Below are 18,199 nucleotides of genomic sequence, written 5' to 3'. Positions count from 1 at the left end.
CCTGCCAGACAAATTTAGAAATATCCCTCTGCCATCTTCCAAAACATTCCACCTTGTCCACGATCTGGAGGGCCTGAAACAAAAATAACATTTTCGGCAATACATTCATCTTTATAGCAGCTATTCTACCCAACAAGGAAAGTTTCAATCTTGACCATGTTTCCAAATCTCTTTTAATCTCTGACCAACATTTCTCGTAGTTATCTTTAAACAAATTCAAATTTTTGGAGGTCAGGTACACCCCTAAGTACTTTACTTTTTTAACCACATTTAGTTCTGTTTCTTTCCTGAACTCCTCTATTTCAGTAGTTGTCAAGTTTTTTGCTAGAACTTTAGTTTTTTGTTTGTTCAACTTGAATCCCGCCACCCGACCAAAGTCAGAAATTAATTCTAACACTCTTTTAGTGCTAGGGACTGGCTCCTGTAATGTTAATACCAAGTCATCTGCAAATGCTTTCAATTTATATTGTTTCTCTCCGACCACAATTCCCTGTGCCAACCGGTCATTTCTGATCATGTTCAATAGCACCTCCAGGACTGAAATAAACAGCAGAGGAGACAGAGGGCACCCCTGTCGTGTCCCTTTTTCAATTTTGAACTCCTCTGTCACCACGTTGTTTACTATCAATTTAGCTTTTTGTTCTGAATAAATTGCTTCTATTCCATTTTCAAACCCCCGCCCTACTCCCATCCTTTCCAAATTTTTCTTCATAAACATCCAAGAGATATTGTCAAAGGCTTTCTCCGCATCAATAAAGATCAACACCACTCTTGTATTTAAGTTTGTTTGTAAAAATTCCAAAATGTCAATGATGTTTCTTGTGTTGTCAAACAAATGCCTGCCCGGGAGAAAGCCTGCTTGGTCCTTATGAATCACTTCATTTAATACTTTCTTAAACCTACTTGCCAAAATGTCTGCAAAAATTTTGTAATCCACATTTAGGAGTGAGATAGGACGGTAGTTCTTAAGTTGGGTTTTTTCAGTTTCTAATTTTGGTATCAACGTGATGAAAGCTTCTTTCCACGTTTCCGGTGCCTTCCTCCCCTCCATAATCTGGTTACAAACTTCCAACAGTGGTTGTATCAACGAGTCCTTCAATACCTTATAATATTTGGAAGTAAGTCCATCAGGTCCTGGAGACTTGCCTAGTTGAAGGTTCTGAATGGCACATTCAATTTCTTGATACGTAATATTACAATTCAAAGTTGCTCTCATTTCCGGGGGTATTTTTTGTAGTCCATTAGTTATGAGAAATTGATCCACCTCAGAATCTTTTTGCGGCCCTTGTGAATAAAGTTCTTTGAAATATCTCTGGAAACATTTTCTAATTTCCTCGGGTTTCTGAACCATTCTCCCTTTAATCTCTAGATTTGTAACTGTATTAAGCTTTTGTCTCTTTTTCAACTGCCATGCTAGCAGTTTCCCACACTTGTTAGCTGATTCAAAGGATCTTTGTTTCATTTGTTTAATTTTCCATTCCACCTCTTGATTTATCAGTTTCGAATATTGTGCCTGGAAAAACTTCACTTCTCTCAACACTTCCTTCGATTTAGGCCTAGATCTCAATTTTTTCTCTCCTTCTCTTATTTTCTCCAAGATCTTCTCCTTCTTTTCATTCCAGAACCTTTTTTTAATCGTGTTCTGCTGTATTAGAAACCCTCTCATAACTGCTTTACTTGCGTCCCAGATTATTCTTTTTTCCACGGCTGTCTTTAAATTTATTTCAAAATAATCCTTTAAAGCTTTTTGGGCCTTCTTGACAATCTCCTGATCTCTTAGCAGAGTGTCATTCATTTTCCATCTGAAAGATCCGGTTGTATTTAATCTCAGTTCCATTCTCAAAGCATTGTGGTCGGAGCAGGTTTTTGGGCAGATTTCCACTTTTCTAGTCTTAGGTGCCAGTCCTCTAGTTATCCATATTTGGTCGATTCGCGTCCATGTCATGTGAGCTTCAGAAAAGAAAGTTCCTTCTTTCCCTAGAGGGTTCTTGATCCTCCATATATCAATCAAGTCCAAATTGTCAGTCATTTCAAAAAAGGTTTTTGGTAGTCTGCCATCTTTCGTTATGTTGGCACTTTGCGACTTGTCCATATTCACTGAGACAACCCCGTTCATATCTCCCAACATAATGATGTTGTAATCCAAATAGTCCAGCATAATCTCATGCAGCTTCTTAAAGAATTCCGATTTTCCTTCATTTGGGGCGTATATTCCTAAGATTAAAAACTTTTCTCCTTGTGTCTGAATTTCAATCGCCAAAATTCTGCCCTGTTCGTCTTTAAATAAAAATTTTGGTGACAAGCTCTCCTTTGCATATATCACCACTCCTCTTTTCTTAACTTTATCCGATGAAATAAATTCTTGGCCTAATCTTTTATTAATTAACACTTTTCTATGGAGTCTTGTCACATGTGTTTCTTGCAAGCAGATAATGTCCAATTGTTCTTTTTTCAAAATATGAAATACTTTTTTCCTTTTTTCTGGGGAATTCCCGCCATGTATATTCCAGCTAAGAAGCTGCAGAGACATCCTGGTCTAATTCTTAGGTATCACAATTGGGTGTCTAAATTTCCCTCCGTTCCCGACGGGTGTGGTGCCGGTCCACATCCAGATGGTACACGTCCTGGTGGTGATCCCGGTGGTGGGGGCCAAGAAGCTGCAGCTCCCTTTTGGAGGTCCTCCTCGTTGTCGTGTAGGAACTTCTGCTGGTCCTCAGGTGTTTTAATTCTTACCTTCCTTCCTTTGTAGGTAAATGATAGACCTTGAGGGAATTCCCACCTATAAGGAATTGCGTTGTACCTTAACAATTTGGTCAAGTCTATATATGAGGCTCTAAGATCCAACAGATATTTAGGGATGTCTCTATAAATTTCTGCCCTTTTGCCTTCTACTTCCAGAGATTTTTTAAAATGTAGGCCTAATATCTTGTCTCTTTCCTCTCTTGTTCTCAAGACAACCAAACAGTCTCTGGACTTGTCTTTCTTAACCGATCTTCCCAGTCTGAAGGCCGTCACAATTTTAAAGTCTTTGTCTTCCTCAACCCCCCAAAATTTAGAAAATAAAAGCGTCAAAAATCCCTCTAGGTTGCCCTGCTCCAGTTCTGGGACGGCCCTCAGCCTGAGATTACTTTCCTTACTTTTCAGTTCCACCAGTGACAGGTAGGCTTGCTGTTCTCCTACCTGTCTTTTCAGAGGTCTTACTTCCCCCTTGATCTCCTCAACCTTTTTGCACGCCTGCTCAGCTTTTTGATTGGCTTCCGCAGCTAGTTTATAATTCTCTGCCGTAGCTCCTTGCAGTTTCTCAATAGCCTGAGTATGCTGGGAAACCTGATCTGATAACTTACTGATAGTGGATGTAGCTCGGTCAATTTTAGATGACTGATCGTCCACCTTCTTGTTCAAAAGTGCCAATTGTTCCAAAATTTGTCTCAGGACTGGATCAGATCCTCCAGTTGCCATATCTTCTGTAACAGGCGTTTCAACTTCCTCCTCCTGTGCCGTCAGCACAGTTGGGACAGAGGATCTGCGTTGATGAGTTAACGTTGTTTGAACAAGTTGCCCAGATTTCTTATCTTTTTCTTTAGCTTTAGCTGCTCTTGTTTTCCCTGAGCCACTCATTCCCCAGCTGCCTTTGTTCAAGGTCAAATAGTCTTTCAATCCATGAGAAAGGCCAGTCCAGAATGTAAACAATTTAACCACAAAAAATCTCAATATGGTACAGTTCCCAGACCTCTATATCTCCGCAATTCCTCTAGGGGGGGTGTTTCGCAGTTTCATAAGAAGGAAAGTCTCTTTTCCGCCATTAAAGTTCCTATTTCGACCTTTGTAATCCCCAAGTTCAAAAGGGAGGCTTCCAGATAATTCTGTTTCAAAGTAGTGCCACAAGGTGACAGAAAGGTTCCAGCATCAATGTTAAAGCGCTAGTGTATCAATCAATGTAACAGTTTATACTCCAGAAAAAGTTTCAGCAGTTTGACAGTTCTCCTTTTACACACTGGCAGCCCGACAGCTCGGTTATCCCCTTTAACTCCACATCGCTCAAAAGTAGGGAGAAAGTTCCGTAGCAAAAAGACCAGAAAGTTTAGCCAATATATCCTTTTGACTTCTAAGTACACAGTCTGTTAATGCCCCTTCGTTCTGCTTTCAGAGTCTCTTTTAAGCGCTTCAGCCCACTTCAAATTCTTTGCTTTGCTCTGGCTAGCAGGATCGGGAGACGGACTTCCTGTTACTCGCCTCCCGTTTTCAGCCCAATTAATCAAATTAAAGCCAATCTTTGGTACCCCTTACTCACGGGTAAATTGCAGCCAATTCCGATGTTTTTCAAGAAGAAAGGTCGACGCTCATCGGCAGCAGCAGCGCGGCTTCACTTCCGCGAAAAGAGCGATGAACTCACAGCGCCGCTCCCCCTTTCACGTTCCGGAGCCTCTTACGAGGTCCCTTCTTCGTTTCTGGGGGGGCTTCTGGCACCTGCCGAGTCCCACGGCCGCAGGCTCGCTCTGCCTGCGGTTTATCTTAATGGGTCTCCACTTTGCCGCAGCGGACGACCCTTTTTCGCGGAGCCCCTCTTCACACAGTAAAGAGGACCGCCATTGCCGTTTTGCGCCGCCTCCGGAAGAATATAGTTCAAAAGCTATTCTAACAGAAAGTGCGTCAAAACAAACACCAAACAAATAATGTTACATCCAGATAGTTGCATAATATCATGTGCTGATCCCATCACAGTAAAAATATCTTAGAAATATGAATTTATTCTGTTCAGAGCTAAAGACAAAGTTCTGCCGCTCCTCCATTTCAGCCTGCATTCCTTTCCTAGAGAGAATTATTAGCACATCCTTCTCTTCAATTACTTCAGAACAAAAAAAACTACTAAAACACTCAAAAGGGATACTCATAATACAATACTTTCTCATGTGAGCTAAGTTAAATATCTCATGACACAATCAGCGGATATACAGCCCTACTAAATCATTGTTAGGCTCTCTGAGAGCTTTTATTTATTAGTGCAATGGAACTTTTCACGTTATGCTTTTACCAGTATTATTTTTCATTTCAATGTACAATTAAACAATTACACTTAACATACTCACAGGAGGTTTATTTTTCATTACAAAATCTCTCTCAAGTTCAAGGGAACTGGCCTATGGGAAGAGCTGGGTACCAACTCCATGGAAAAGAAGCGATAATCTGAGACTCCACTCTCCATTCAGCCTTCTGTCTTTTTCTCACTCCTATCATGAATCATGCTCTACCAACAAAGGATTTTGGAAAGGTGTTGGGGTACCTCCTGTACCCCCATAGTATATAAAAGTTTTAAAATAGTTCCCCTGTGCTAAACTCAATAATAAAAAAATACATATTTAAAAGGTTTCCCCCAGTAATTATTTATTTTAATTTTATTTAAAATATTCACATACCCTTTCATATTTAAGTAAACTGATGGTCTATGACCGTAATAAAATGATGGATGGATGGATATTTAAACATTTCAAAGAAGTGTAGAGAAATAATAAAACCATCAACGAAAGTAGTATTAACCATAACACATGTCCACGAGAAGACAAAATTCATAATAATACCACAGTAGCTTTCCACCATTTGCACAAGCCAATATTGAGAGCCAGGAAACATCTGGGCAAACAAGTAGGTTTTCAGCATGTGCCAGAAACATAATACCATATCACATGCCTTATTTATGAGGAGAGGCTGAAAGGTAAATATATTCCATCAGCTCTTGAATTATATATAAAAATACAGTCCAAAAAAACATGACCACAATTCAAGCTTCTAAACAGCTATTTGCCTGCTGAGCTGCAGTCAGAATCACCTCCAGGCAACCGGTCAATGATTCTTTCATATACTGGAGGAGACTTGATCTTTTCTCCCCACACAAGCCATCATGGTGCTATATATAAGCGAAAATAACAAACAGAAATGCATATTTCACAAAAATGCTGGTGAATTTTCATATGGACTTTGAAGAAGAAGGGGGAGGGGGATCCCAAACTGATGAAGAAATGTGGAGACTTGGAAATTTAAAAAATCAGAACCTGAGAGGAAAGCATAAGGAACTGATTCCCCCCTCCCTACGGGTAGTCCATATGGATAATAATTGGTGCAGCATGGATCCCAACAATAGGAAAAGCAGCCACACTTAAGAAGAGACTTAAGAAGAGACCCGTGCAGGCATTTCTTGGAGATGCTATTCAATCCAGGATTCTTAAGTTAGTAATAAAGGTGGATGTTAGAGCTTGGAGCGCAGCAGAAGGTACTTCAAGCAAGATCAGAAAGATGAGATCTGTATTTCAAGACAACCCAGTCTAGGGACTATTTAGACTATTTAATAGTCTAGGGACTATTAAGTATAGGCTATTGATACATATCCTTTTTCCTTTCTACGCACGAAGACAGATCTGAATTCTGAGTGTTGACAGCAGCTCACTAGGCTAGGTGCCATGAGGTTTCCCCAGAATCCAACACAGTCACCCCTAGTGTTATCAGTGGTGTAAATGCTTCTTCTTTAGGAGCAGGAACAGTGATGGGTGAAGTAGCAGCTGCTTCTGACTTTACCTTTTCCTACTCACAGTTTGTAAACACACAATGGCCTCTGGCCAGAAAATGGTTAGTTTCACATCTCAGTAATGTCAGAAGGTCAAGCTTGAATAAAAGTTCCATGTCCTACAGAATTCTTAGGACATTCTCTAGACTTCATGAATCATTTTCTGACTTTTCCTTAATTGCAAAGGTATAGTTATGTGGCCCTGTTCTGACCATCACCCTTGATGCATTTTTAAAACACAAGTAAGGAAGCCAATGTGTCTTAAGGGATTGTGCCAATTATCAGTCTAGTCGTTGAAAGTGAATGGGGCTTCCACTCATGGGAGCCATTTTAGTTGAACTTCAATTGATACTGAGAGCCTTTGCAATAAGATAAATGTGATAATAGACATACATGGAGCAGGCCATCATCATCTACAAACTACTTGAGATTAGGAAGAAGATCTTCACAAAACACAGATGATTACATGTGTGCCCATTACAGAGACAGAAACGGTTGTCAATAATATCCATTACCAACTGCAGTCAAAATTGCTAGATGTTCTACCCTTTTGAGAATATAGATTTAGCAATCTTACAAGCATTTTCTTTAGCGATGAACCTATTTTGCCCTTCAATCTGTCCTTGTTCCAAAATATCTAGTTCAGTGATACCCAGAATCTCACTGAGCCTCTTGATCACACTTAAAGCCATGAATATATTAAACTCTCTTTAAACATATCCTTTAAAGGGCTCCAAGTTAACAAAATAGTTTCATAGCCACATGAATGTTATTTGTGATAATCAAGAAATTTCCTCAAATTTCCTCTTGAAGTTATTGACTGTGCTGCAAAATAATTAGTTTGGCTATTTGAATCTTAATTGTGGTCTTCATTTGGTTTACTTTAGAATATTCCTCAATTATCTTTGGAGCTCAGTGGAATATGTGTGTGTGTCACACACTGAAATGCAAATCCCAACCTCAAAAGGTAGACAGGCACAGAACTGAGTAGGAGCAAAAATGTACCATGAAAAAAATGAAGTTTAACTTCGCCATCCAAACTGCTTGCCAGCCATCAAGGAACCTCTCTCCTCCTTTTACTTTCCTATTTATACTCTGCCAGCTCCAGGCTGGTGCAGCTGAGCAGGATCCGAACCCTTAGGATATTTGCAGGACTTTAGACCTGGAATGTCCCAAGGTTCCCATGCCCTGTCCCATTATGGGGATTTCCATTGGCATCTGCCCACCAGAGCTGTGGACCTTCTGCCATGGAAGAGTCTCCTCAGAACACTCTTGCTCACCAATAGAGGCCAGCAGAGAAGCGAGTATGCACCATGCAAGTCACACTTCTCCAACCATCAAAAACAGGGTGTTATGATTAAGTCTAAGTCTCCTGTTAAGTTCTTTTGGATAATATGTTTAGAGCTTTCAACAATAAATGGAAAGGGTGGAAGGTAATGGCCACCATAACATCTCCATTCTGTGCTGCTATTGGCACAACTATCAACTATCTCAAGAAAGCCATTGATAAAGATAAATGTACTTGCATTGCTATTGCCAGATGTGTGTTGCATAAAACAAGCAGAAATGGAAAGCAACTGGGGTGTGATGTAGGAATAAGACCATTTTGAATGGACAAAGACACATTCAAGACCATTTTGAAGGCCTTTTAACCACCAGTCATTCTATCGCTATATTTTGGACACTTTCAATCCAGGCCAAACAAGGCCTACTTGGCTATGCTTTCCCTTGGCTGTCAGTTGGCCAAATTGCCGCAGCATGGCCTGTCTAAAATCCTGGGAATCCAACTGCTACAGAAGATCTGCTGTGACATATCAAGCAAAACCTGGTTCATAAGCGCTTTCTCAGTGTGTGCCACGGGCTTGAATTGCCTCCTGGAGAGACAGGAGAATATGAAATACAGTGGTACCTGGGGTTACAGACGCTTCAGGTTACAGACTCTGCTAACCCAGAAATAGTACCTCGGGTTAAGAACTTTGCTTCAGGATGAGAACAGTAATCGTGCGGCGGTGGTGCAGTGGCAGCAGGAGGCCCCATTAGCTAAAGTGGTACCTCAGGTTAAGAACAGTTTCAAGTTAAGAATGGACCTGCAGAACAAATCAAGTTCTTTTTTTAAAAAAATAATTTTTATTAACCGGCCAATCAAATCACATCACATAAATTCCGAATTACAAAGCCGAATTTTAAATTTTGTTGAGGGAACCCATATTTCAAGATCCGAAGGGGGATTCTGATCATCTTCTTGCCACTGCGTTAATGTCCAAATCACTCCAAACAAAGTTCATAATTCTATCCAGTCTTATCTTGCTGTTTCCACATCACCTCTTGTTCATATATTTTCTCTTTTTTCTTTATGATCTCTTCTGATAGTCTCCTTAAGTTGATAAACACCAATAATAATCCTGTGTGAATTTTCCCATTCTTCCAATCCTCAAATCGAGATGGTTTCCATATATCATCGCCTTCATAGATAACAGCACTCTTTCCATCATTAATTACAGAACTGTCGTTCTTAAGTCCCACTGAGGAGTTTCACCCACAATATAAAAACAGCTCTATTTCTCTATTTCTCCTCTCAGACTTAAGTCCTCCGACAGAACTTATGGCGACGGAATTTTTAACTGCGTCATTCCAAAGCCCTTTTACATTCCACGCTCTTCTTAAAACATGCTTTGGTTCAAAAGTTTATCTCCACACAGCCTTAAATCCACAGCTTAAGTCCTTAAAATGACATTTCTGACTTGTGGGGGGGGGGGGATTCTTGTTTAATCACATGAGGGAAAGAAAGGTTTTCCCCCCTCCCCCATCAGTCCCTTTGCCATACCGAGTCTTGGCGTATCTTCTCATGATTTATACTTGCTCCTCCGACTCGTCTTGTTTTATCAGAGATCTCTTCTGTTAGCAGTCTTTACTCCTCCTTCTTCCTTGAAATAAGTGCATTCGTTTCATCCAAATTGTTTCTTTTGAAGTTCTTGCAGCTAGTGGCGCAGATCAGAGACGGCGTCCAGGAGCGCCGAAATCCCACAGGAGGGCATTGTGCCTAATGCCCCCATCCCCACAATTTCGGGAGTGGTATAGGGCACAACAGGCAAGGGCAGTCCCCCACCACAATCCTGGGGGGGGGGTAGGGAGGCTATTTACTCCCATCACAGCCTCCAATTTACCTTGTGTGGGTCGGAGAGATGTTATTGTCCGCCATCTTCTGATGCGCCCCTAGTGGTCCCTCCTGAACAAATCAAGTTCTTAACCCGAGGTACCACTCTACTTGGAAGACCAGGATACATGGCTGGTAGGTTCTGTGTGGTTCTTTGGGTCACAGTGTTTTGCAGTCCTCCTATTAAAGATACCTGGCTGTAAATAAGAGAGAAACTTCTCTCTTACTGTAAAAGGTAAAGGTAAAGGTACCCCTGCCCATACGGGCCAATCGTGACAGACTCTGGGGTTGTGCGCCCATCTCACTTAAGAGGCCAGGGGCCAGCGCTGTCCGGAGACACTTCCGGGTCACGTGGCCAGTGTGACATCGCTGCATCTGGCGAGCCAGAGCCACACACGGAAACGCTGTTTACCTTCCCGCTGGTAAGCGGTCCCTATTTATCTACTTGCACCCGGAGGTGCTTTCGAACTGCTAGGTTGGCAGGCGCTGGGACCGAGCAGCGGGAGCGCACCCCGCCGCAGGGATTCGAACCGCCAACCTTTCGATCGGCAAGTCCTAGGCGCTGAGGCTTTAACCCACAGCGCCACCTGCGTCCCTTCTCTCTCTTACTGACAAAGTATTAAAAGAGAAGGCATCCTTCCTTTTACTTTTTGTACAATAGCCACCCAAAATATTGTGCATTACAGATTTTATAACTTTTGTTTAACAGGAAAGTGTTGGTGATATTGAAAGTGAAATTCTGTTTAGATTTTTAATCCTCTGCCTCAATGCTCTTTTAAAAAGATGGCAAACAGTTTTAAGGAAACACTTATTGTTATGCATAAGCCTGCCCCAAATTTCTCATCGTTTAGACTTCTCTGCAGTCTTAGGCAATCTGTTCCTACCTGGAAATTTGATCTTTTGTAATTAAAGTTGTAAATAGGAAATATCTCTCTAAAGTCAGCCTAAAGAAAAGCATGTAACGATTTTCAGTAGTTCACACAGGATGCAGAATGCAATGCATATCTGCACAAAACAGGGTGGCAAATTATTTGCAGTTTAAAAAGGCATGATGGGAACAGGGAATAAAGATAAGCTCCTCGTACGGACCTTCATACTTTCAAACAATTGTTGGTACTTTACAAATGAACAAAGAACTAGAGCTTAACTCGTTTTGTTTAGTTGCTAACTGACAGCTCCTCTTGTTTCAACAAAGTCCGTTAAAATAAATGAATTACATAAGCTTAAAATTATAGACTTTTGTTAAGACCCCTAATGTGATTAATAAAATAAACATTTCTTTTTCCTATTATAATAGTTCTGTTTCCTGTTTTCTGACAGCTCTCTCCTCCATTTCCCCTGTTTTAGCCTTGAAAGGGCTCATCAGTCCGTTACACTCTCCTTCCCAGTAATTGCACCTCTTTCTATAAAGTTATCAAAATTCAAACTATTTCCCCTCAAAGAGCTGCCATTGGCCACAGGAGTACGTCTGTTGATCACCTACATTTTTCTCACCCAAACTTTCAAACAATACATTTTCTTTCTAATGGTTCCTTTAGCTTTAGAACAGGGATGGGGGACCCATGACATTCCAGATGTTTCTGGATTACAATCCCACTGTCCTTGACTATGAACCATCTGGGGCTCTCGGGGAGTCGGAGTCCAACACTGTCTGAAGAATTTGCCACCCCTGCTTTAGAGAGGGGCCTCTACTAGTGCCAGCTTTTCAACATCGTCCTCATCCTCCTCAGGGGACTGCGGTGGATCTTCCACCACCTTCCACAGGCCCTCACGCTTGAGGAAGTGTTGCATGCGGACCGACCAGGTGCTGTAGTTCGTGGTCGTCAGCTTCTCCAGCAACATGCCAGCTCTGGACTGCTCCATCCCTGCAGCTCACCTCCAGCACCCATGGCTAGATAACTGCCACCTGTACTCTGGTGCAGTGGAAGCATGCTGGGCCTATAACCCTGTTGCGAATTCCTCGCGGCGCTTTTAGCAGAATGCTCAGAGTCCCAGGTTCTTTAGTGCAGTATTTATTATTGTGAGCTATATATATACACAAATACCTACAGAAGCAGTTCAGACAGAGTACCTGCACCTTGAGGCAAAAGAAGACTCCACACTCATCTACACCACTCCACCACCACCACAATTACTATTGGACAGGCTTTACCTTTAAACCGGTGACAGCCAATCACATTACCATTCCACAGAGAGTATTGAATCAGCCTGTTGCAAACTGAAGCCTGCAGACTTACTTACACAGCATCCTGTGAATCCCAACACACACAGGCTAAATTGTTCTCCCTATCCAAACAAACAATTCACTAGCTGAATACCTTGTTGCCAATAGAGCCCTGTGTGGCAGGGAAGCTGCACACACCTGACCTCTCAAAATCTGTTTACTGGGACAGAGAGGTGGCGGAGCAAAGCGGCAAACCCACTGAAAGGAGTTCCAAATTGGCACCCTTAACCCTTTCTTTCTCCCCCTTTTCTGCTGCAGCTCTTGCCATGTTGCTTTCGCCTTCTTGGATTCCAGATGTTTATGTGTTCCTGCAACTGGAACTAATGGAGGGGTGGGGACAACAGGTGGAGAAAGCCTTAAGCATTTCTTTCTCCAACACCTTTTCATGAAAAAGCACCTATTCCCAACACTGCTTTTCAGCAAACAAGAGGACTGTTGGAATGTTGAGATTGTGTGCAATATTGTAGTTTCATCTTCAGTTGTGTTTCTTCTTAAAACAAACAGATAATATCTTTCTGTCTTGAGTAATTTCTCATAATAGGATGATTAATCCCATTTACTTTCCAAGTGAGCATCTCTATTTGTTCCAATGTACCACATATAATTCAGTTATTTGTTTTTAAAAGGTTCATCCATTTTATCTGTTTATTATTGATAATTAATGTAGGTATATTAAAAAAAACAGTTTTGCTGTTTTCATCTGTGTTTTACTGACCATTTTATTACACACACCTTTGATTGCACGGTCTATGAATCTTTCTAAATAAAATATATTTTGTCATTGTCAATTTATTTATATACCATATGCTCCACAAGTAAACCAGAGCTCAAAGTGGTTCTCAAAAAAAAAATAAAAATCAGTCTAAATTCAGTAATATAACAATAAGAGATAAGATATATAATATCACTGCAACACACTAAAAAAATAAAAATAACTGTTAAAGTTCATTTAACATATATACACATTTAACTAAGCATATTGCTTGCTAATAGGTCATGTCAAAATATCCATTATTCGGCTCCCTTATAAGGGCTCCCAAGGCTGGAGAGTAGGCAACATAGATTAAAGTTACCATCCCCTGATAGCAACCAAAGTCTATCCCCCCTTCCTCTTCTGGAAAGCTTTTTTTTATGAAGCCCCCTGGGGCTGTAGGATGGGGCAAGACAAGTGGGAAAAGTCATCCCCCGATGGCAACAACAGAGGCCTTCTCCCTTTGCCTCAAATGTATTTGATACACAAGCAATCAGCATGCTACCTGATAAGGCTTTGCAAATTAAAAATGGGATGTTAATGTTTTTGCATGGCTCATCATGTGAAAATATTAACCAAACATAATTATTGACATTTGCAATGAACCTCAAGCCTGGCTTATTTATTTATTAAATTTATTCACCAACATGCAAAAGACAATAGTTTCCCATGGTGGCTTACAACACTGAAAATAATTTTAATCCACATTACATATCGCCAAGATAGCCACTGTCAGAATAACAGAAGTAAAATATATCAGTTCAGTATAGCACAACCACCTATACCTGTACAGTGGTACCACAGGTTACAGACACTTCAGGTTACAGACGCTTCAGGTTACAGACTCCACTAACCTGGAAGTAGTACCTCGGGTTAAGAACTTTGCTTCAGGATGAGAACAGAAATAGTGCGGTGGCGGTGCGGCTGCAGCAGGACGCCCCATTAGCTAAAGTGGTACCTAAGGTTAAGAACAGTTTCACATTAAGAACGTACCTCCAGAACGAATTAAGTTCTGAACCTGAGGTACCACTGTATTAGACTAAAAATGGAGGCTACTGTCTTCCAGAGGGGGCTAATTATTTACTGTATTTCTGAGGAAGGGGTTCCATTTGCAAGAATTTTCATGGTTCCTCTGCCTTCCATTGCTTAGCTTCTTTTGATCTACAGGTAGACTTCAGTTGAGTCTTAAAGAGGACTTGAGATATCTTGGTTTGGAATTTCAAGGTCCACAAACAACACGAAATCTCCACACTCATTTTATCAGGAAACTGTGTATTCACATTATTTTATTCATCAATATTATATTTAATAGCCAAGAGATAAATATGAATTATAACCAACACAATCTAAAGAGCAAGACAATTTAAATTTAAGATGATTTAAAACTGTAGATGTTTTTCATAAATGACCATTGAAACAGGTTGGGAGACTTCCACATCTTTGTGAAATATCCTCTTAGGTTGCAATCCTAAGAGTACTGAACAAGAAAATAAGCCACATTGAACGCAGAGGGACTGATGGCCGAATAAACATGCATACAATTGCAGTGTCATTAATTTGAAGCTTCTCTCATCAGTGGTGGTCATCTCGTAAAGCAGGGTAGTACTCATAAATGTTTTAATGGTAGAAGTACCCTGGTCATAACATACATGGCATGCTACCATATAAAAGCACACATCATTTGCAGTACTTTTCACCCCATCTCACATTCTGAAATCAATACCGTTTATATTTGTAATTTCAGTGCTGGAAACCCAAGAAAGAAGGTGATCTTCAATCTGATCATTGAGATTTATAGGGATTAGGAAGCTGGCACCCTCTTGCTGCAGTCAGAAATGCTATAATAGGCTGAAATGTGTTTGCCACTGTGAGTTCTGCAGGTGGCAATAATAGGGTGGTGGCCCAATTTCCCGGCTTCGAAAGGCAATATTATCCACAGCAACTTTTTAATGATCTTCTGTGTGAAAGAAAATGGATTTTACGGGCTTTTAACTCTACTACTTTGATGCTTTCTTTCTGCCCCACTTTGGAAATCTCTTGCATTTTCAAAGAGTTAGAAACTGCTTCTCGTTCTTTGAAAGACAGTATTTTGGTACATTCCTCCAACCCTTCCAAAAATTGCTCAAGTTTTTATGCAAATTGATGCAGCAGATTTCTCTTTGCTTTGTTTCCTGCCAACCTTGTGGATCTCAAGTCCAGGGTCTCCTTTGAACCTTGACCACGAAAGATCGATGTTCATTTTATATCTTTCCAGACTTAAAATATATCTCACCCCTTAACAGTAGATTTATGCACTGGAAAATTTGTATCCATGTGAAGGTGCTGGAGAATGATTGAGTCCACCTAGTTGACCATTCCAGCACACGCCTACATTCTTTTTGTGTTAAAACAATCCTTACCTCTTGTCAAGATGGCACAGAGAACACTTAGAGTTGACCATTTTATTTAATACTTGCAATGTCTCACCAATGGGTTTCATACACACGGTGGTGGTATGTGAGGGATGTCACTAAGGTGCTCAACCTTGCTGTCACTATAAGTATATCTCTTTGCTCCTTGATTCTTAAAAGTTTCACTCTGGAAGTGGCAGTGACAGCCTCTTATGATTAATGATATGCTATAGCATTTTAAATATAATACAGTCATACCTCTTCAGGTTGCGCGTTTTCAGGTTGCGTCCCATGGCGACCCAGAAGTACCGGAAAGGGTTACTTCTGGGTTTCGTCGCTCACGCATACGCAGATGCTCAAAATGACATCACGTGCATGCGCAGAAGCGGTGAATTGCGACCCGTGCATGCGCAGATGCAGGTTGCAGTCTGCTCATGTTGCGAATGGAGCTCTGGAATGGATCCCGTTCACAACCAGAGGTACCACTGTAAATCTGTATTTAAGTCCCAGGTGGACAATTTCCCCAATATTAACCAAACATATTTCCAACAAAAAAATTTCCAGTCTTACATCTTATGTTATATCGAAGAGTAACAAATAAGTTCAAGAATTTGGTGGGCAATAAAGATGAGGGTTTTAAAGCACATAAGTAAAGGACAGCTTACAGAAATGTACTTTCTAAAAAGACAACCTTGGTCTTTACACGGAACTATGAGGTATGGATCTAAATTCCATTTATATCCGACCCTTCCTCCAAGGGACTCAGTGTGGCATACATGGTTTTCTTCTCCATTATATCCTGACGGTCTAAGGTCACCCAGAGTGTTTTGTGGTTGAGCAGGGATTTGACTCCCCAGTTCTAGTCCAACACTATAACCACTAGACCACACTGACTCTCCACACTGACATTTCATCTGCCCTTTTAACTAAATTGGTACATTCCTTTCCATTACTCATTATCAGCATCCTCTTTGCAAAACAAATACATAAATCTGAATGTACTTCATGAATTTTGCAAAGCTGTTTGCAAGACAGATATTTTTTCCCGTGGTAAACAATCAGTGTTCACCCTGAAGCATAAAATTTTGATTACCCTTATCTTTGCTTGCAAAAGGACAACTGTTTTTCAGGAAAAGAATATGAAAACTTTCAATAGAATCAGGCTAGAAATGACTTCTTTGATTCCAAAGGATATTTTGTTCAATGGTCATTGATATCATAATGTGTTCTATCTTGAAGCTATGATTCTAAAGGTTTAAATAGAATTAAGTTCCAATAAGCAAATATGTTTTTAAATTTCTTCCAGGAGACTCTGGCCTAATTTAAAAAGGAATAAATGGGTTTGATTAAAAGAAAAATCAATACAAAATCCGAAACTTGGTTGCACTCCTCAGGTTCCAAACCTGAGTCTACAAGAGTATTTATAACTTACTTGAGAAAATATGCCTCAAGTTTCTGCAATAAATAGCACTCTAGGCTCCTACCATTCTACTATGCCTGCTGAAGGAATTTTATTTTATGGTTATGAAATATTGTATAATGTGAGCACCACCCTTCTGCTGACTTGGGCACGTCCTCAGATTCATGCTCCAGACTCACTCCTTAGCCAACGTGTGGTCAATATATTAATCAATCTTATGAAAGAAATTGCAGCTGTATTTTTATAACACTCATTACAGTGGAACCTCGGGTTGTAGACGTAATCTGTGATGGAGGCACGTCCGCATCCTGCAGCGTCCGCATCCTGAAGCGCCGCATCTGCATAGGCACTGGCGCGATTTGGTCTTCTGCGCATGCGCAATGCATGATTTAATGCTTCTGTGCATGCACGAGTGGCGAAACCCGGAAGTAATCCATTCCGGTACTTCCGGGTTTCCCGCGGTCTGTAACCCGAAAACACGTAACCTGAAGCGTCCGTAACATGAGGTATGACTGTATTACTTTGGGCACATAAGCTTTGGGGAAGGGCTTTAGCTCTGTGAAAGAGAATCTTCACATGCAGAAGGCACCAACATCTACAGGTACGGCTGGGAGTTAATTTTGCCTGAAATTGTGGAGAGCCACTCCCAGGCACTATAAACAATTCCGATCTAGGTGGACCAATGGCGTGACTCAGTATAACACAGCTTTCTAAGTCCCTGGGTTCTGTAAGAGCGCCAGCAAATGCACACAAGTAGTTCGTCCTTTTCCGGTCAGAATGATGTTTGGCTTGTATATTGTACACACAAGTTTTTCCCCAGCCTGGTGCCCTTCAGTTTGAGATTAGAACTACGAAAACTCTGACTATTGGCCATGCTGGCTGGAGCTGATGAGTGATGAAGTCAAAAATTCTAGAAATGGCCATTTTGAGAAAGACTGATATACACCAGGTTATGTACGCCAAACATTCTCTGGCTTGTGAAGCTCCATGTATGCATTGGTATCTGATGCATGCCCTCAAACTCCTTCAAAGACTCGACAATGTATGCTCCAAGTGCTGTGCTCTGTGTTCAAAGGATCATGGACCTCAGAAGCCTTCGGAGGGGAGTTTATTGGTTTGTTTTGATTTTGTTCTTATTATGCATTTCACGTTTTTATCTTGTTATTTATTCTGTGAACTGCCCTGAAATTTACGGATGAAGGATGGTATACAAATCACCATCATCATCATTATCCTTTTTTCTTTCTTTCTTTGGCGATCACTCGTAGCCAAGTAAGATTGTCTTCCATAAACATGGTTTTAACAATGAGTCCATAAGTGACTATGGAGGCCAATTCTGGATCCACGTGTCCTTTCACAGTGGGGACATTGGTTTTCAGGTGGGCGTTGATGACGGTGCGGATTTGCCAAGCATGCCTTCTAGTTATCACATTTCTTCCTTGCCTCCTGAGTTTGAGTGTCTTCAAAGCCCACGACACCTTTGGTAAAGGCTGTTCTCCAGTTGGAGCGCTAGCCGGCAAGTGTTTCCCAATTGTTGGTGTTTATACTACATTTTTTAAGATTTGCCTTGAAACAGTCTTTAAACCTCTTTTGTCGACCACCAGCATTGCGCTTTCCATTTCAAAGTTTGGAATAGAGTAGTTTCTTTGGAAGACGATGATCAGACATCCGCACAACATGACCAGTCCAATGAAGCTGATGTTG

Source organism: Podarcis melisellensis, assembly GCF_964234715.1.
Source record: "Podarcis melisellensis genome assembly, chromosome: 4".
Taxonomy (NCBI): domain Eukaryota; kingdom Metazoa; phylum Chordata; class Lepidosauria; order Squamata; family Lacertidae; genus Podarcis; species Podarcis melisellensis.
Note: the sequence above shows the minus strand (reverse complement) of the source record.